The following is a 21,654-nucleotide window of genomic DNA, read 5'->3' as shown; positions in this document are numbered from 1 at the left end:
AACTTTTTTTTACCTTTCATCATTACACAAGCCCCATGTGAGGGCAGTAAACACTTTTAGCAGGAAAAGTAGGTCCCGAGAGACCTGTGAGGCAGAAAAAGTGAGTGACCTTATATCCCACAGATCCTGAAAGGATTAAGAGGTAAAATAATTTTGAACTTTTGATCAAGAATAATTTTGAATGAACAGAAGTCTGTGACAGTGTAAATAGTTGTCCTGTTTACACTCACATAGAAATAATTTTGAACTCAGTTGTTTATATTTCATGATAAAGCATGACTAGCCAACTTTGTATAACAATTATTTAGTAAGGGAAACAAGTGTGACAAAATAAGAATTATTTTTTAAATCCAATTTGTCTATCATTAGCAAATAGACTTTCCTAGACATCTGAACATAGGTATATAGCAGATGGTACTAAATCCTATTACTTTAATTGACTAAGACACCAAGTTACTTGATCAATATTGAGTTCAGTCTCTGTGGGCCACTTTCCTTTTGTCTGTTATGGCTGTAGTTTGTGCTCCAGGCATCTTCCCTTTATATCTGTTCACACAGTCATACTTTGGCAAGATTGAAGGGCATGATTATAAACTGTGCTAGTGCCACATTTCTACACACCAAATACGCTTTTGAAATGTTTATTCTTTGCTGTTCCTAAAGTTTGTTTTGGTACTCTGAGACAATTTTTATAGTGTTTCCAAATGATCTAATTATTTCTTTACTTTTCAAAGTGCATTTTCTTCAATTTCTAAAGAACTATTTTTCAACCAAATTTGTGAAAATAATAACTTTGCCCAACCAAAAAATCAGTCGCTATTGTTATTGTCAGGATTGACTTGTTGACTGAGTTCTTTTTAACTTTAACTTGGTCCATCATGGGTTTTTTCTAGTTTATTTGGTGGGTAGAGGTAGAAGAGGAAATTTTTTTTTAATTGCTAATAAACAATATGAAAATGAAAGCTTTACTACTGGCAGTGTCATGAGCAGATGGAGGAAATTGGCATCATATATCCAGTTGCCACTGAGTAGATCCTGACTCATGACAACCCTATGTGTGTCATTATAGAACTGTGCTCCATAGGGTTTTCAACGGCTGATTTTTCAGTAGACCTCCAAGACTTTCTTCTGAAGCATTTCTTCTTGAAACACCAGCTTTTCGGTTAGCAGCAAAGCATGTTAACTGTTTTCATCACCTAGGGATGTACCAAATTTTGAAAAAGAGAAATGAATGTCCTTGTGTCCAGAAAATGTAAGGAAAGCAGCTACTACATATCTTGAGACATGTGATTCATTGAGTTGTCTATAAACAAATAAGAGCACACGTTTTGAGCATAAAATGTAAAGAGTACATTAGACATTACTTTGTCAGAGTCAAATATTTATGTGTTTACTTTACCTAAGATTTTACTTTCACCTTTCCATTGACAGTGTAAGTACTTTCTTTAATGAGATTTTAAGACATGTTACAAGTATTGTCATATGCAAAATAAGAATTTTTTTTTTTTTTTTGGAAAACATTAGTGCTTCTACTTCTCATTTGAAAAACTAACTGCATGATGCTTATGAAACTTTGTCTGTTATTCTGGTCCCTTTCACTTTTCTGTAGAATTTTCAACCTTTACCCTCCTCATGCAATTCATGGAAAATGCCACGAGACTGACAGTAAATAAAGTTGTCAAATTTACTCATTTTTGAAAAGACAATGTGCAATCTTGCTTATGGATTAATTCTTGGATCAGAGAGAGACATTTGCTGAGTTATATGAAAATGTCCCATACTTTAGTGCACGTATTAGAAAACATTTTTCTATAGTAATTCTACGTAATTAGTATTAGCCATCAAAGAAACCATGTAAGTAACAATACATGGTATTCGGAAAACAGGAAATTTAATCTCAGATTCTACTATGTATTATTGGTATTATGGTCCATCATCATAAAGGGAGTTATATTTGGGAAACTGCATTAACATCTAAATTGTATATTTTCTGCTCATGGGTAATTAGGCAGAAACTGTGTCATATTCATTTTTAGCTTCCCAACTATACCTTGCATTGGATGGCTTTTTTACTACGTATTTTGATTTGAATCTATAAAGCAAAGAAAAAGAATTTCCAAAGCCATGAATTAATCTTATATTTATACTTTTCTTAAAGGATATATGTTTTTCATAAAATCAAGGAATAATCTAAATATTAAAAAGCAGTTATCAATGTTGAGATTGCCAGAGTTTAGTCCATGCTGAGGTATGCAAGATACTTGAAATACACATTTATGATATTTTCACATATTATAATTAACCCAAACCCAGTGTATAATTAGCTCATGGTTATTCATGAAATAAATACATGTCATTCTTAGGAAATGAAACAGCTGTAACAATAGAAATGGCATTCCATTTTATCTTTTTCTCTATGTATCTACACCTTGACTAAATTCTTAAGTTTGTGGGCATTAGATGTTTTCCTAAATTCCACAGAAAGAAAAGCGTGTCCAAACTACTCACAAACTACAAATCTTGCCCTTAACCCAATTTCCAGATCAAAGGCTACTTCCTTCAGAGAAGTTTCCTGGGAGCTACACTATCTCAAATGTTTGTACAATCCAGTTTCCTGTCATTTCCTATTATTTATCTCAGTTACCTGTTGGCTTTACCCATCTGTTAAAAAAAGGAATTCCCAGATTTTAGTGTGGAGAAGATCCACTTGGCAGCTTATTTAAAATGCAGATTCCACATTCCTGGAAAAATTAATTTAATAGATTATCGGCAATTCGAATCCACCAGGCGCTCCTTGGAAACTCTATGGGGCAGTTCTACTCTGTCCTATAGGGTCGCTGTGAGTCGGAATCGACTCGACGGCACTGGGTTTTTAGCGTAATACGCAAAACTTTCACATTTAATAACACTTTGTAACCATTTTGTCAAATTTAACTGGCTTAGTCAAATTTTACTGGCTTAATGCAAGTATAAATCTTTAGGATTCTTTAAAATTTCTTTCAAACTCCATCTGAGGACTTTATTTTCCTATCATGGGATAAAAACCTCATGTATTTCACGTAACTTTTCAATATCTTATGACACTATTTGTCTCCTTGGAAGCACTAAAAAATGTTAAGTACTTCTTTTACTTGACTATTCATTTGTATATTAAGCAATTTTTTTCTTAAAAATATTGTAAGCATTCTGTTTTTTAAGCACAATTATATCATCTTTTTCAATTTAGTTCTCTAATTATACAGATTTATTCCTTTAATGAGTCTTTTAAAATTTATTTCCCTACCTATGTATTTTTCATTCTTACATTGGAAAATAGCATCATGGTCCCGAGTCAATTTTTCAGTAAAGCTGTGTAAAGAAAGTTGTATAAATATGCATAATAAAACTTCTGAGACCGTGTGCATTTGAGAATGTCTTTTCTCATTAATAACATTTAATAGGATACAAAATTTTAGTATCGTACACCTTATTCACCTCAAAATGTTTAAGATATTTCTTTACTGTTTTTTACATTTTTATTAATTATAAACAATTCAGAGGTCATTTATCTTTTTTCTTTTTAAATGAACTGTGATATTTCTAACAGCATAAAAAAAAAATTTTTTTTTTAGGGGGGAGCCCCTAAATAGCGCAAATGGTTAAGCGCTGACTACTAACAAAAAGGTTAACATTTCAAACCAACCCCGTGGCACCTAGTATGTAAGGTCTGGTAACCTGCTTCTGAAAAGGCACTGCCTTGAAAACCCTAAGGACTGCAGTTCTGCCTTCTACCGTGAAGTTAAATTAACTACTTCATAACGTACATTGTTGTAGTTGTTAATTTCATTTTCCTGAAGTACGTGAGCACTTCCTGTATGCACATCTACGTCTTCCTTTATTTCAATGAAATTCCATTTTTGATAATGTTTCTAACATTCCATTTGACATGTACTCTTAAAACTTCACCAACTCTCTCTGCGTAGGTGTTTCATTGCCTGACTTCCATTTCTCTCACTTTTTCTCTTATTACTTCAATCACTCTGCGTTAACTTTGGAAATGTGGTTTTGAGGCTCTCCTCCAGGTCATTGTTTTACTTTAATGTCACTTTGATGTAAATAATCAGATTGAATTCAGCACCAGAATTAACTATTTTCCTTACTTTACGTACATAGCTCCTCCAATTCCTTTTTTGTCTCCTGCTGTTTACTTAACCTACTTTTAATCAAATATTTTATTGTGTTCCTGTCTCCTTTAATATCCCTGAAAGGGAAAAGTTGTTGTTGCTGTTGTTAGGTGCCCTTGAGTCGATTCCAGCTCATAGCAACCCTATGCACAACAGAACAAAACATTGCCCAGTCCTTCACCATCTTCACAATTATTGCTATGCTTGAGCTCATTGTTTCAGCCACTGTCAAGCCATCCTGTTGAGGTCTTCCTCTTTTATGCTGACCCTCTACTTTGCCAAGCATGATGTCCTCCTCCAGGGACTGATCCTTCCTGATAAATATCCAAAGTGTGTGAGACACAGTCTCCCCATCCTTGTTTCTAAGGAGCGCTCTGGTTGTACCTCTTCCAATGGAGATTTATTTGTTCTTTTGTCAGTCCATGGTAAATTCAATATTCTTTGCCAACACCACAATTCAAAGGCTTCAAGTTTTCTTTGGTATTCTTTATTATTGTCCAGCTTTTGCAGGCATATGAGGGATTGAAAACACCATGGCTTGTGTCAGGTGCACCTTAGTCCTCAAGGTGACATCTTTGTTTTTGAACACTTTGAAGAGGTCTTTTGCAGCAGATTTAACCAATGCAATGCCTCTTTTGATTTCTTGACTGCTGCTTCCATGGATGTTGATTGTGGATCCAAGTAAAATGAAATCCTTGGCAACCTCAGTCTTTTCTCCATTTATCATGATGTTGCTTATTGGTCCAGTTGTGAGGATTTTTGTTTTCTTTATGTCGAGGTGTAGTCCATTCTTAAGACTGTGGTCTATGATCTTCATCAGTAAATGGTTCAAGTCCTTTTCACCTTCAGCAAGCAAGGTTGTGTCATCTGCGTAATACAGGTTGTAAATAAGTCTTTCTCCAATCCTGATGCCACGTTCTTCTTCATATAGTTCAGCTTTTTTTTTTTTCTTGGATTATTTGCTCAGCATACAGATTGAATAAGTATGGTATATTGAAATGATATAACCCTGACACACACCTTTCCTGACTTTAAGCCATTCAGTATACCCTTGTTCTGTTCAAATGACTGGCTCTAGATCCATGTACAGATTCTTCATAAGCACCATTAAGTGTTCTGGAATTCAGTCTCTGCAAAGTTATCCATAATTTGTTATGATCCACACAGCCCAATGCCTTAGCATAGTCAATAAAATACAGGTAAACATCTGTCCGGTATTCTCTGCTTTTAGCCAGGATCCATCTGACATCAGCAATGGTATCACTGGTTCCATATTCTCTTCTAAATCTGGCTGGAATTTTTGGCAGTTTCCTGTCAATGTACTGGTGCAGCGCTTTTGAATGATCTTCAGCAAAATTTTGCTTGCATGTGATATTCATGATAGTGTTAGATAATATCCTCATTCAGTTGGATCACCTTTCTTGGGAATAGACAAAAATATAGATCTCTTCCAGTGGGTTGGCCAGCTAGCTGTCTTCCAAATTTCTTGGCATAGACAAGTGAGCACTTCCAGTGCTGCATCCCTTTGTTGAAACATCTCAATTGGTATTCTGTCAATTCCCGGAGCCTTGTTTTTCATCAATGCCTTCAGTGCTGCTTGGACTTCTTCCTTCAGTATTACTGGTTCTAATCATATATTACCTCCTGCAATGGTTGAATGCCAATCAATTCTTTTTGGTGTAGTCACTCTGTGTATTCCTTCCATCTTTTTTTGATGCTTCCTGTGTCATTTAATGTTTTTCCCATAGAATCCTTCACCACTGCAACTCGAGGCTTAAATTTTTTCTTTGGTTCTTTCAGCTTGAGAAATGCTAACTGTGTTCTTCCCTTTTGGTTTTCTAACTTCAGGTCTTTGCACACGTCATCTTAATACTTGTCTTCTCAAGCCATCTTTTGAAATTTTCTGTTCGGCTCTTTTACTTCATCATTTTTTTTCCTTTTGCTTTAGCTACTCAACATTCAAGAGCAAGTTTCAGTGTCTTTTTGGACATCCATTTAGGTCTTTTCTTTCTCTCCTGTCTTTTTAATGACCTCTTGCTTTCTTCATGTATTATATCCTTGATGGTCATTCCACGACTGGTCTGGTCTTTTGTCATTAGTGTACAATGTGTCAAATCTATTCTTGAGATGGCCTCTAAATTCAGGTGGGATATCCTCAGGGTTGTACACTGGCTCTCGTGGGCTTGTTCTCATTTTCTTCAGTTTCAACTTGAGCTTGCTTATGAGTAATTGATCGTCTGATTCGAAGTCAGCCCCTGGCCTTGTTCTGACTGGTGAAAAGTAGGTATTTTTAAAATAATTTTTCTATTTCCTTTTTTTCTTAAGTGAGTTTTCTTGATATTTTTAATGTTGTACTTCATGTCTTTTTTTTTAAACAGAACTATTCACTAATTCTTGTGTCGTTTTTATTTTGTGAGAGCATGAGTATGTTTGCTTCTATGCTTTTGTGTGTCCCTGATGTTTGTGTTTTTTTTAAATCGATTTTGGATGGATACAATTCTATCTCTTACTTTCTATTTGATTAAAAAAAATGCATACAGGATGGAATATCTTTATTCTCCTCCTTCTTACCTGAAAATTAAAAAATATATATATTTTTGTTCCAACATTTACTGCAAGGCTGAATTAGAAAATTTTTATTTATTTATTTATTTATTTTTAGCCCTTCAACTTCATTAAAAAAAAAAAAAAAGTACTTCTGAACAACCAACCTGAAACTGTATACTGGTCATTTCCTTTCAGTCTATTAATTTATATTCACCATGGACCTGCCAGGGGAATCTTACATAGAGTGGTGAAGGAGAAGTCCTTCTCTTATTTCATTCCATTATGGTCTGCTTTTAGGAACTGTGGTCTCCTGCTAATAAGCCAATTTTCTGGGTCAGAACACTATTTTATATGTACAACTCATTTTTATCTGTAGTTATAAATATGGTTTCAAGGACAAATATTTCATGGACAAATATTTAATGCCATCCTTTTCAACTGTGAGACAGATTTTACCAAAAGAAAATCATTTAAAAGCATGGAATTTTGCCTTCAGTACTGCCTTTGCTATTTTTAGTTATGAATGAAATGGGCTTTAGATGTTGTCTCCAAACCAAAGCTCTTCAAGTTAGGAGTTCTTATTAACATCTTTATGAACTTCTATTTACTTTCTGTGCACCCCTCTATGGCAATACTTTGATGATAGGTAAGTTCCCAATTCCTCTTCTCTTATCATATATCTTGTTGTTGTTAGGTGCCATTGAGTCGGTTCCGACTCATAGCGACCCTATGCACAACAGAACAAGACACTGCCCTGTGCTGAGCCATCCTACGATCATTGTTATGCTTGAGCTCATTGTTGCAGCCACTGTGTCAATCTACCTCCTTAAGGGTCTTCCTCTTTTCCACTGACCCTGTACTCTGCCAAGCATGATGCCCTTCTCCAGGGACTGATCCCTTCTGACAACATGTCCAAAGTATGTAAGACTCAGTCTCACCATCCGTGCTTCTAAGGAGTATTCTGGTTGTACTTCTTCCAAGACAGATTTTTTGATCCTTTTGCCAGTCCAATATTCTTTGCCAACACCACAATTCAAAGGCATCAATTCTTCTTTGGTCTTCCTTATTCATTGTCCAGCTCTTATCATATATATATGTTAATATATAATATATATACCTGCTAATATATATAATATATATACTACCAAAGTTAAAAAATCTGACTGCTTAGTACACACATTTAGAAGAAAAAAACTAAAGAATAGCTGAATTTCTCTTGTCCTATAACCCAAAGATTTAGCATATATATATTTTTGTTTCAGGCTATTGAGAATCTTACAATAAATTCCTTTCTGTTTTTATTTAATAATGATATCCACTATACAGAAACAAAACTTTCTATAGACTATTTCTAGTTTTCGATCAGTAACATGGAAAGTCAAAAGAGATATAGTGCTTCTCTTTTTGTCAGGAGACATTTTACTGCTTTTTTCTGAAACAGGATATCAATTTGGTACAAGATTAATGTAAGAATCATTCATTCATCTCTTTGACTCCAAATCGGGCTCAGATATATCTCTGGGATAAGACTGATGGTCCAAAGGAGATTTCAAAAAACCACCATGGTGTAGGAAGGTATTGAAAGGATCAGGAGCATTGGAGAAATGTAGTTGATTCAGATTCAACTATATTAGTAAACTCTAAATTATTATAAAATGACAAATTAATCATCTATTCTAAGGTTCTATTAAAGAAGAGTCAGTACTGCTTAAAAATGAAGAAGAATTATAGGAGGTGCTAATCATTTTTAAAATTCCTCTTAAAGATGATATAACATATATTTGAGCCTAAGTTGGGTCAACTGCAGAGATTCTGAGAAGGCTCAGAGTTGGAAGGAATCTTAGAGATCACATAAGCAGCTACCTCATTTTAATGATCAGGACTCCATGTGTGCAGAGTAGAAATGCTCCATATGGTTTTCAAGCCTGTGACATTTTGGAAGCAGTTTGCCAGGCCTGTCTTCTGAGGCATCTCTGAGTGCATTCAAACTGTCAACCTTTCCCTTAACTGTTTGTACCACGCAAAGACTCTTCAGTGGTAGATAGTAAGGATAACAAAACCTAACCAATTGTGATTGAACCCGGGAATGAAAGATTGGTCCAGCATTTCAAAATTAATGATGCAATTCACCATAGTAACAGAATAAAAGACAAAAATCAGAAGCAGAATAATATCACTTACTAAAATTAATCAATCTGATTTCTGTAGCTATCTGAAGAAAGGATGGACCATCACCCAAAATTTGGTTTGGATTTTAAAACTGAGGACACTACACACCCAAAAAGGATAGGAAAAGGTTTATTACTCACATAATGAATCTTTCTGGGGATAGCAGGGAAGCTCCCATGCAGGTCTAAAAATAGCTTGAAAGAGCAGGGAAAGGAGCTGGGCTTGGGTTTTTTTTTTTTTTTTTTTTTTTTTTTGTGGCTAGGGTGAGAGAGTTCCTGAGCCTTGTGTGGTTTGAACTGCCTACTGGCACTGAAGGTCAGAGCACCTGAGCTATTTTAACAGCTTGCCCAGTTCTAAGAAAGAAGGTAAAGAGGGAGGGGTGAGGCTTAAAAGCTGTCTACTGTCAAACATCATTTTTTTTGTTGTTGTACTGACACAGAACATTTACAAAAAAACCTATAATTAACATCATTTAATAATAAGATAATAATAAAAAATAAGAAAATATTTATCACTTCCCCTTAAGGTCACGAACAAGGCAAGGATATCTTCTCCTATCACTTCTATTCAATATTACATCAGTACAATAAGAATAGAAACAGGAAAAATTAAACCATTTTTTGGGGGGGAATAACAAATATTTATCTTCAAATACACAAGAAATCTACAAAAATTAAAACAGTGTACTAGAACTGATAAATGAATTTAGCAAGGTCACAGTTAAGTACATCAATACACAAAAACTACTTAAACTTCTATTGATTAATAGTAAGCAAATATAAAATGGCATGTAAAATATCAATTATAAAAGCACAAAAATAGAAATACTTGGGAATAAATTTAACAAAAGGCACCTATGGCATTTACTCTGAAACCTACAATATTAAATTAAAAAAAATTTCTAATGTTCAAATAAATGGGACAATATATTATGTTTACTAAATGAAAGACTTGATGATGATAATTTGCCAATATTCCCCAAGTTTATCTATATATTCAACAAAGTCCCAAATATATTTCCAACAGACTTTATTTTTATAGAAATACATAAACTTAGACTAAAATTTACATGAAAAGGTAAACTACCTAGAATAGCGAAGACTATCATAAGACAGAAGAAAAAGGAGGAAGACTCAAACTGCCGAATTTTAAGGCATGCTGTAAAACTTTATTAAAACAAAATGTTATTGTCATGAAAATAGATAAGAAGAGTAAGAGAGAAAAAAATTTCAGAAATAGACCCTGATATCCAGCCAATTTATTTTTAATCAAGAGGCCAAAGCAACTTAACATGGAAAATATTTTTTTCAACAAATGCTGCTTGAACAATAGTATAAATATATGAGAAAAGCTCGAAACTAATTCTCACGCTTACCTCTTCTATACGCCAAATGAAATTCATTTGAAATGGAACTTAGAAAAAACATAGCTATTTAAATCATGATGCTTCTAGGAGAAATGTGGGAGATATCTTTATGACATTTGTTTTCTAGACTGCATATAAAAAGCTGTAACCAGGGAAGAAAAATAAATGATAGATAGGATTTTATCAAAATTAAAAAAAATTTGCTTATGAAAAAACACCATTAAGGAAATAATCTGGAAAGTCACAGACGGTATATACATGTACCTGAAAATAATAGTATGTGTATCCAGAGTATATAAAAATTTATACAAATCAATAATAGAAAGAGAAGCAGTGCATTAAAAAAAAAAGAACAGGGAAAAAGCTTGAAGCAACACTTCATAAAAGCTGATATAAAAAAATGGTAAATAACAACATGAAAATATCTCAATGAAATTCAGCAATAAGAAAATTCAAATAACATAGATTGAGTTATCATTTCACACCCCCTTTTTTTTAGCATGGCATGGGCAGAGAGATAGATAAATTATATATTGATAAATAGATAAATAATAACCATACCACATGTTGAAGAGGATATAGAACAACTGAAATTCTCACACATTAGTGGTGTAACAGGAAATGGTTTATAACTTTGTAAAAGTTCTCTACTTATAGTATGTTGCTAAGATTAAAAAAAAAAAAACTAGTACTTGATCATTTATTGCCTCTTTATTTATAATAACTCCAAAGTGGAAAAAAAAAAAAAAAACTCAAATGTCCGTCAATGGGAGAATGGACATACACCTTTTAAAATATTTATAATGTGGAATACTAATACTACTGAGCAATTAAACAAAGGAAAGACTGACACAACAAAACAAATGAATCTCATAAACATTGTGTTGGGCAAAGGAAGTGTGCTTCTATTTACATGAAGTTCAAGAACAGGCAAAACTAATCGACAGTGTTAGAAATCAGAACAGTATTGGCTATGAGGATGCATAATACCTTATGTCTATAAGTAGTCTGATGAAAAAAAGGGGGAGATTGTATAATTTCTGACAGCATAAAATGTAATATTCTGAAGGCAACGGGAATTATTTTATTGGAGAGAGTTTGTAGTTTACACTTGGAGTGATCAAAAGACAGAATAATAAAAAGTATGTGAGTGAAGTCCTATCACCTTTATTCCTTTCACCAAAAAGCAAAGTATTTATTTATGTTTTAATTTTTGAAATTACTTTAATTTAGAAATAGAAAACATCTTGGAAGGAAAAAACAAATGAAAGAAAAACACAAAATATATAGACAAATTTTTACTCCATGAGCTTCTCAAACCCTCGCTTGTTCATCAATCTTCAAGATGAAAAAGGCTTTTCCAAAAAGGTATTCTGCCACCAACAATGATGTTATTAACAGGGTTTGGATCAATTTTGCAAAGAAGTCAATGGATTCCATCAGAGCAAATGCTATTGCTGTTGCCATGGCAATCTTTCAAATTCTTTTCTATCAGGTTTGGCACATATTTTAACCAGTCAAATTAAGCTCTTCACGAATTATTGACTTGGTCGAACAAACTGCATTATCTGATCCATGAATGACTGCCTTGCTGCCGCTTAGGATGCCAGGGACATGTAGCAGAGCAGTGGATCTTGATCAAAAGGGGGAAAATGTAGAGCAGAATTTCACATTTTCATAGACTATTGCCCTGAGATAATCTTTAAACTTTAAACCAAAAATATCTCCTGAAGTCTTCTTAAAACGAAACAATAGCTTAGCCTAACCAGTAGAAAAATATCTGCCTTGAGCATTAGGCTCTTGTAAGTACTAGCTAAATGAAATTGAAGTTACAACAGCAACTCAAAAGATTAGATAGGTACTTAGGTAGCAGTGAGTTTGTTTTAATGGGGGAGGAACATCTCAGAAAAGGAGGGTGAGAATGGCTACACAACTCAAAGAATGTAATCAATGTCACTGAATTATACATGTAGAAACTGTTGAATTGGCACATCTTTTTTTATGTGTAGTCTCATCCGAACAACAACAGAGTACTCATGCAACAAAATAAATGAATCTCATGAATAAAGAAACAAACCAAAAAAAGTGTGAAATACTGAGTCAAGAGGACAGGATTGAAGTTTGAAAAAATCCAGAGGTAATGTCAACGCCAAGGAGCTCTGGTGGCTTGGTGGTTAAGTGCCAGGCTGCTAACCGAGAGGTTGGCAATTTGAACCCACCCAGCACCTCCTTAAGAGAAAAGACCTGGAAATCTGCTTCCATAAAGATTGCAGCCTAGAAAACCCCATGGGGGCAGTTCTACTCTATCACATTGGGTCGCTATGAGTTGGCATCGACTTGAGGGCACCTAACAGCAATGTCAACACCAGAGTCTTAGTCAATTATTTGTTCAAATAATTGAAATTTCAACGTACAGGTACCTGTAGGAAATCCGTCTGGCAGGAAGGGGAGTAACAAAATCTTCAAAGGTCATTATTTCCTGGTAAATTAATTCACTAGATACAGTGACACCTTTTATGTTTAGCATCAGTAACTATTAAATTAACAACAAGCGCTCTGTATTTTTAGAAGTGTTGTTGTCAGACACCATCGAGTCAGTTCCAATTCATAGCAACCTTATGTACAACAGAACAAAACTTTCTGGTCCTGTGCCATTCTCACAATTGCTGTGATGCTTGAGCCTATTGTTGCCCCAGCCATTATGTCGAGCCATCTCAATGAGAGTCTTCCTCTTTTTCACTGACCCTCTACTTTACCATGCGTGACATCATTTTCAGGGACTGATCCCTCCTGATAATGCCCAAAGTACATAAGAGGAAGTCTCGCCATCCTCGCTTCTAAGGAACATTCGGGCTGTACTTCTTCCAAGACAGATTTGTTCGTTCTTCTGGCAGTCCATGCTATATTCAATATTCTTCACAAACAACTTAATTCAAAGGCGTCAATTTTTTGGTCTTCTTTATTCATTGTCCAGTTTTCACATTCATATGAGGCGATATTTTATTCAATTAAGGTCTTATCATGTAAAATTTATTCTAAGTCTAGGAACAGGCTTAGAAATTCAAATTTCAAGCCCAGTTATTTAATCACTCTCATTCATTTTTAGGTAGGGCAAGACTAGAGAGAAGAGGTAAAAACTGTGACAATAAAATCTGAGAAATCATTTTCCATCAGAAAAAAAAAAAAAACCCTTTTACCTTACAGTTCATGCATCTTTTCTATCTCTGAAGGTAAATGAAGTTATTTAAGGGAGTTTTTAACCTTCTGTTGAGTCCTGGTACTCCAAGAATATTATGTCTCTCTTATCCTCTCTCATTACATCAAAACTGAGCAGTCAATTTTGAGATCATGTCTGCAATTCAAAGACAATTTCCAAACATTGCACTCAATAATGGACCATTTGTCAAAGAGGATCAGGAGTAGTTGAAACTTCTTAATGTGTACAAACGTGTAAAAGTGGTTTAAATATTACCTTATACTTAAACTTGTATAACTGAACACAAGTAATCATGGCTATATTTTAAGGGAGGTTATTGAGGCCTTGGTGACCCTAATTTAATAAATCATTACCACAGTCAATAGCTAAAATTGAAGCATTAATCAGAGTCATACCTGATCTTTCATTTTAATCCAGGGGCTGATTTGCTTTCGTGTTATGTTCTCACTTATACTTCAGAACTCTAATTCCTCTCTGCTAGTCTCTAATGGAAGAAAGAATATGATTCTTAATCTCTTCAGACTTTCAGTATACACACATACATATATAGCCCTGGTGGCACAGTGGTTAATTGATATGGCTGCTAACCAAAAGATTTATAAATATAGGTATGATGAGCTCTGTTGAACATCATACAACCTGCTTCACGAAAGTTAACTTTCTTAAAATGAGTATATTTCAGTCAGGTGGAGCCGGGATTTAAAAAATACCTCTGGAGAGGAATTAAAAGAGGCAAACTATGCATAGATATTGATATATCCATCTTCTTTCATACTTTCTGACTGTCTGAATTGGAAGAATAAATAATATGAAAAAAGGTTTGGTAATAAATCAGACCTAGAATCAAACCCTTACTTGAGCCCTCACTAGAGTCTTCTAGAATCTTGGGTCAGTTATCTGAATTATTTCAGCCTCATTGTCCCCAATAGAGGCATAATATTTACCACCCTTGTGCATGTGTGTGTGTTTGGTGGGGGGGGGGGGGAGGCGGAGAGTAATAAACAAGATAATATTATACACTTAGCATATTATATTAGTAAATGTAAGTTTTCTCTGCCCTTAACAAAGCCCCTATAAGACACTGTTGTTGTTAGATCCTGGCAAGTCAGTTCCCATGGTGACCCTATGTACAACAGAATGAAACACTGTCCAGTCCTGTGCCATCTTCATGATCATTATTATGCTTGAGTCCATTGTTGCAGCCACTGTGTCAATCCATCTCATTGAGGGTCTTCCTCTTTTTTGATGACCCTCTACTTTACCAAGCATGATGTCCAATCATGATGTATAAGACACTAGCATCCCTTATACCTGTGAGTCTAGTGGATGTTATTGGGATTTTCACTGGTTCTACAGGGGTAGGTAGAATGTTCTGATGTTAAAAAGACTGGATTTAGATTTAGGGGTCCTGAATCCAAGTTAGTCTCTGGCACGTGTTTAGTCTCTGAATTGGACTTATAACTTGCACAATGCTGGTGAAGTTACCTATTTAGATCACAGACATTTATGAGTTCAAATGATTTAATGGGAATAAACATTCTTTAAAGCATATAAAACATTGGAAAAACACAAGACTTCTAGTCATTCTGCCTGAATTTAGGAAGCTGAAAAATAGTAAAGATTTATTTCTAGCCTAAGACTAGGTTAAAAACTATAACTAACTCAGTTACTCCCCCGTCATGCAAACGATAACTTCGTAAAGTTCTCTCATGACAAAGTGCCATTACACATATATTCACCATCTCAAAGATTTGCCTATTTGGTGCAGTGTAGCATGTACCTTAGGCCCATAGTATTCAAACTTAGAAGAAGATTTTCCAAATTTATCAGTTGTTTAAAGTAGTCATTTAACATTTGGAATGTATAAAAGAAAAAAAAAACTTTATAATCGGTTAGCTTTTCTAAATAAATATTTTTAATTTGATTCTCACAATGATCCGCTGAACTGGACATTATTCTCTACCAAAAACATAACTCGAGACTCAGAAAAGTTAAAAGATGTGTCAAAATTCTGTTATTAGGAAGTGGAGATCTAAGAATAGAGCCCATTTAGTCTATTATTAAATAAAAAGAATTTTGCACTATGTCAATCTCCAGCATAACATTTACAACACATCCCATCCACGGATCCCCAGTAGATGTATGAGAACAATGACTTACTTCTTCACCGTAATATACCCAAGGATGAATCCCTAGGCCTAGCTGCAGGCTTGGTAATTGTTTTTTGCATAAGTAGATGAATGTGAGTTGAAAGCAAAAAAGATGAAAAGAAACGTTAGAAAAGGAGCAAGCTAGAGGAAAAGTGATTGTGAACAGAGAACATTGGAAATTTCATACCAAATTGATATTCCATAAAAAAAAAAAAAAAACACATGTGAATAAAAGTAGGTATATGGGACAGAGATGCCATATCAGTGTTACCTTGCTCTGAAAAAAGATCAGGTTACCATGTTCTAAGATAGGCAGAGACTTTTAATTACATGAAAAATGTTACCTAAATTCAGAGCACTTACATAATTTAAGGAAGAGACATTGGAAAAAATTGATTAAAAAAATCACAAGTCTGGTGTCATATTTTGGGGTAACTACTTTCAAGGAGAAAATAGAAGAAAAAAAAAAAGCTTGGATTCTGTCAATTGTGTTTATTAATTTCCAGAGTCATGTAAAGCGGGAGATTTGTGTGTGTGTGTGTATGTGTGTTTGTTCCGTATTTGTGCTTAAGAATCAATAACAATTTAGGTTTATAAAAATCCTTAGAACACTTAAGGGTTCCTAAAACTTTTACCTTTCAAAAAAAATTACATTTTATTACTCCTTCCTAATTTCCTTCGTCTTACCCACTCCCACACACTCTTACACATATTCCTGAGTATGCAGGGGATGGGTCAGCACTTATCACAATGGTCATTCTGGAAAAAGAGCAGCAATAACAAGATGAGCTAAAATATGTCTTGGCTGAATGGTAAGACCCAGAATGATGATGGTTGCTCCTATGTCAATTAGGTATTGAAAGTGTTAAGTACTCATATCTGATTCAGCTTAATAGCTTCACATCACTGTGGCACATTCCAGAATGACAGTGATAACAAATCATTTTGGTTCATCAACCAAACCCCATGCACTGCCATGTCTTGTTAATATCAAGGGATGGTGTTCATTAGAGAAACAGAATTTAAAAATGTCATCATTCATTGTTCTTGTGAACACAGGGGAGAATGCTATAATAAGATCAGAGACCCTAGTCAATGTGTAATGTTGCCAATGTTGAGGAATGTGACAAGAACTGAAAAAAAAAAAAAACCTTTCTGCAGGCCATAATATCGCTACTTTCAGAAATTACTGCCAAAATATAAAAATTAAGAAAGCATTTCCAGAAAATAATAAAATAAGCAAAAACAGTGCCGGTTGGTCAAAGTGAGGGAGTTGTCCAATTTATTTATACAAGAAGAGAAATATGAACATTTTCATAACCTGAAGCTCTTAAGTTATTAGATAAACTACTACTATTTTTTTTTTAATTGTGCTTTAGTTTTGTTTTTTTTTTTTTGGTGAAAGTTTACAGTGCAAATTACTTTATCATTCAAAAACTTATACACAAATTGTTTTTGACATTAGTCGAAATTTCTGCAGTGTGTCAGCACTCTCCCCATTTTCACTTCAGGTTCTCCCTGTCCATTCGTGCAGTTTTCCTGCCCCTTCCTGCCTTCTTGTCTTTGTTTTTGGGCAGGTGTTGCTCATTTGGTCTCTTATACTTGACTGAAGGAAAAAGCATGTTCCTCACGTGTGTTATTGTTTGTTTAGTAGGCCTGTCTAATCTTTGGCTGTAAGGTGGACTTCAGGAGTGACTTCAGTTCTGAGTTAGCAGGGTGTCTGGTGGCCATAGTCTTGGGAGTTTCTCCAACCTCTTTCAGATTAGTAAGTCTGGTGTGTGTGTGTTTGTTTTATGATTTTGGATTTTGTTTTACATTTCTCATCCCCTCTGTCAGGAACCCTATATTGTGATCCCTGTGAGAGCTGTTGGTGATGGTAGCTACCAGGCATGATCTAGCTTTTCTGGGCTCAGGCTGGTAGAGGCTATGGCTTATGTGACAGATTAGTCCTTTTGGACTAATATTTTCCTTGTGTTTTGGTTTCATTCATTCTCCTTTGCTCTTGATGGAATGTGACTGATAGATGTATTTTAAATGGCCGATCACAAGATTTTAAGACCCCAGACGCTATTCACCAGAGTAGGATGTAGAACATTTTCTATATGAACCGTTATGCCAATTGACCTAGATCTTCTCCACGACTGTGGTCCCGGCCCTTAGCCTCAGTAACTTGATCCCTCAGAGTGTTTGGATGTGTCTAGGAAGCTTCTATGACTTTGCTTGGGTCAAGTTGTGCTGACTTCCCCTATATTGCGTGTTGCCTTTCCCTTCACCAAAGTTAACACTTGTCTACTATCTAGTTAGTGATTTCTCCTTCCCACCTCTTCCCTGTCTCTTAATCATCAAAGATTTTTTTTTTCCTGTGTGTAAACCTTTTCTAGAGTTTTTAAAATAGTGGTCTCATACAATATTTGTCCTTTTGTGATTGACTTATTTCACTCAACATAATGTCCTCTAAATTCATTCATGTTGTAAGATGTTTTGCAGATTCATCATTGTTTTTTATCATCGCATAGTATCCCATTGTATGCATGTACCATAATTTGTTTATCCATTCATCTGTTGATGGGCACTTAGGTTATTTCCATCTTTTTGCTATTGTGAGTCTACTTAATCAAAGCCTTCTAAACTCTCCTGCCCTGCCTGCTTCCAGAATCAGTCTGTTTCTTAACTCTTCAAGATTAAGCTCAGCAAGACTTCCTTAAAGAGCTCTTGTCCACATGATACTTCCCCCTTCCCACTGTCACCAAAGCTCAGAAAAAAATCTCTTACCCCAAACCAGCCCTGATGAACTGGAGAAAAATCCCCATTTTTAATGTTCCGCTCCCTGCTGCTCACTTATGTTTACTGTTTATTTTATGTCCATCCTTTATCTTTGATTCTATTTGTGCCTTTCTACTTAAAATATATCTTATGTTTGGTTTTGCTTTTTTAAACAGTCTGCAAATCGACTGGGGTCCATAGACCATTTATATTTGTTGTAATTATGCTAGCTTGTGATAGATTCTGTTAATTTAACTTCTCTGTTTCTTTGTTCCTTTTTTCAAGAACAGACTGCTGTTAAGCAAATAATTTTTAGTGTTCACATTTTTATTACATAATTACTTTTTAGTTATACCTATTTGCATCATGTTTTCAGTGTTTGTTCCAGGGATTATATATAATATGTATCCTTAATTTAGCACGGTGTACTTAAAAGATAAAGTTAACCACTTCAGATAAAATGTAAGCATGTTATAGACAAAAAAAAAAAAAAAAGTCATTTACCACCTTATCTTTTGGATTACGTCATATATTTTATATCAAAATAGGTGTGAACTCTGCAATATGTCATTATTATCTCCTTTGTTTTGTTTTGTTTTAAATAGCTTAGTTTTAAAGAAATAAGGAGAAAAAACCATATTTTGTATTAATTCACATGTCATTTCAAAGGATCTTCATTCCTTTCTGTAAATTCAGTTTTTCGTAAGCTGTCATTTTCCTTCAGTCTGAAGAAGTTCCATCAGCATTTTTCACAAAGCAAGTATGCTGTTGATAAATTTTCTCAGCTTTTCTTTATTTAAAAATCTATTTCATTTTCAAATTTGTAGGATACTTCACTGAATATAAGTTTCTGGTTAACAGCTAAGCATATCCTTCAGCACATTAACAAAGTCATTCCGTAGTCTTCTGTCTTCTTTTATTTCTTTTGCATCCCCCTCTTAACCTGCTGCCGTCGAGTTGATTCCAACTCATAGCGACCCTATAGGGCATAGTAGAACTGTCCCACAGAGTTTCCAAGGAGCACCTGGCATAGTCAGCCATAATTTAGGCTGTTGCTCCCTTAAATGTAATACATGTTTTGGGTCTAGTTTTTAAGATTTTCCACTTTATTCCTTGTTTTTATCAATTTGTCCATGATGTTCTTAGATATTATAGATATGATCTTCTTTATATTTAACCTATTTGAGGTTCATTGTACCTCTTAAATCTCTAGGCTTAAGTTTGTTACCATATCAGAAATCTATGACCATTATTTTGTCAATTTTTTTTTATTTTTGCCCCATTCTTTCTTTCTTTTCCTCCTGTGACAATAATTGTGTATGTTATCTCCCTTTATATTGTCCAATGGGTCACTGTTCATTTGTTTCAAGGTTTTTTTTTTTTTTTTAATTTCCCCTAAAATAATTTCTATTGATATCGGTTTAAATCACAAATTTTTCCATTTCCAATCTGCTTTTAAGCCCATACATTGAATTTTTTTAATTCAGGTACTTCAGTTTTTAGTTCTAGAATTTCCATTTGGTCCTTACGTTATAAGTTAACATTTCTCTGATGAGGTTCTCCATCTCTTTACTCATTGTAATCCATATCCTCTTTTAAGCCCTTTAAGATATTTATAATAGCTTCTTTATAGTCTTTGTCTGTTAACTCCGACATGTGATTCATCTCAAAATCTTTATTCTTTATTTTTCTGGACTTTGTGGGGGGACTGGATTATGATGTCTGCCTGTAATGGGTGTTGAATTTTTTTTTTCTTCCAGCTGTTTGAATTATTTGCAGAAACTTTTGTTCCTACCAGGATTATTTTTATTTTTGGCTATGATGAGTCTGTTTTTTTTTTTTTTTCTTTTTCTTCCCTCCTTAACCTGAGGGCATGTCCCTAAATATAAAACATGGTCTTTACTAGAAAGACATGGTCTTTCTGAGATCTTAACTGAATGTCTGGGGTTTCCAAAATGGTATCCTTCCTTGGCTGACCTAAAAATCCAATGTCTGTCAGCTTTTCTTGACTTCTGATGTCTCCACTCCTCCCTTAGTAAAACAGCAGGTGCTCTGATGGCCTTACAGATTCTCAAACTGGGCATGTATAGACCAACTCTCAGCCAAAAACTTGTGGTGAACTGACTCCCAAGCCAATATTCTTTCCTTTATACTTGATGAGTGTCATAGGCTTCTGAAGCTCCTCTGGCATCTCTCCATTTTCTTGTACTCTTCCCTACCCACCCCAGCCACTTTAGCTGTCCAGATCCCTAGAACTCTTCCTTTGGACTCTACTTCTCTGTGTCAATAAGCAAAGTACCCCTAATCAGAGATCCTGGGCAAATATGGGGCTCATCTGTGTGTCCCCATTCTCTTAAGGATCATAATCCTATGTTACCTGTTACCCAATAAATGAAAATAATTGCCTTATATATTGTTTCTAGTTCTATACCTTTTATGGTGAATAAATATTATCCTAGTTACTTTATCATGATCACACACTGAAGTCCTTCATTTTCTTTATGTTTAAAGATGTTTGGTTAATTTCTTCCAGTAGTAACCAGAATAGTCATCCAATTATTATTATTGCATATTTTTCTTTAAAAACTGATTAAATATTTTTCTTTAAAAACTGAGCTACTTGTGATAATTAATGAAAAAGTCTAAGTCAAGTGAATTAATTTAATAATAATAGTTAACCTAAATTACTGAGTTCTTATAAAATAGCAGGCATTACGCTTATCTCCGTACCTGGATTTCTTATTAATCTCTACCAGAACTTGATAAGGTAGTTACTAATACCATTTAAACTATGAAAGAAATGAAAAAAAGAGACATGAAATAATTCATTAAGATCTCAAAGCCAGCTAGCCTCTGCTGAATTCAGGAGAGAAACCCAGAGGATTTGTCCCCAGAGCCCATGCTCTTGGCTGTTATATCATGTGAAGAATCCTGAAATAACAAATGAAGCTGAGAAAGGGCAAATTTGAGATCAGTGAAAAAGAAACAGTTTTCAAGAGTACATTTTGAGGAAAAATCACAAAAAAGGAAATATATTACAACAATTAATATAAGTAAAACAAAAGGAGGAAGAGAAACATACATTTTGCAAATAATGTCATAGAAGAGAAGGTACTAAGGGAGAAAAAGACTTGGTAATTAATGTGTAGAAGTGTAAAATTAATGATTCTAAATGATTCAAAGTTTAAATTAATTTCTTGGTCTGTCTTTAGAAGGAAAGGCAGAAAATGTAAATCCCGGAAGTTGGATGCAGGCAGAGAACTGGTATGAGAACTCCTG

The 21,654-nt window shown here is 34.5% G+C and overlaps 1 pseudogene; it reads right to left on the bottom strand.

Moving 5' to 3' along the window:
• Nucleotides 1-11,578: 11,578 nt before the first annotated feature.
• On the bottom strand, nt 11,579-12,537 carry LOC111751186 (protein transport protein Sec61 subunit gamma-like; annotated as a pseudogene).
• Nucleotides 12,538-21,654: the final 9,117 nt, after the last annotated feature.

Source organism: Loxodonta africana, chromosome 12 (assembly GCF_030014295.1).
Source record: "Loxodonta africana isolate mLoxAfr1 chromosome 12, mLoxAfr1.hap2, whole genome shotgun sequence".
Taxonomy (NCBI): Eukaryota; Metazoa; Chordata; class Mammalia; order Proboscidea; family Elephantidae; genus Loxodonta; species Loxodonta africana.
The sequence above is the reverse complement of the archived record's forward strand: the minus strand, read 5'-3'. Positions and strand labels throughout refer to the sequence as shown.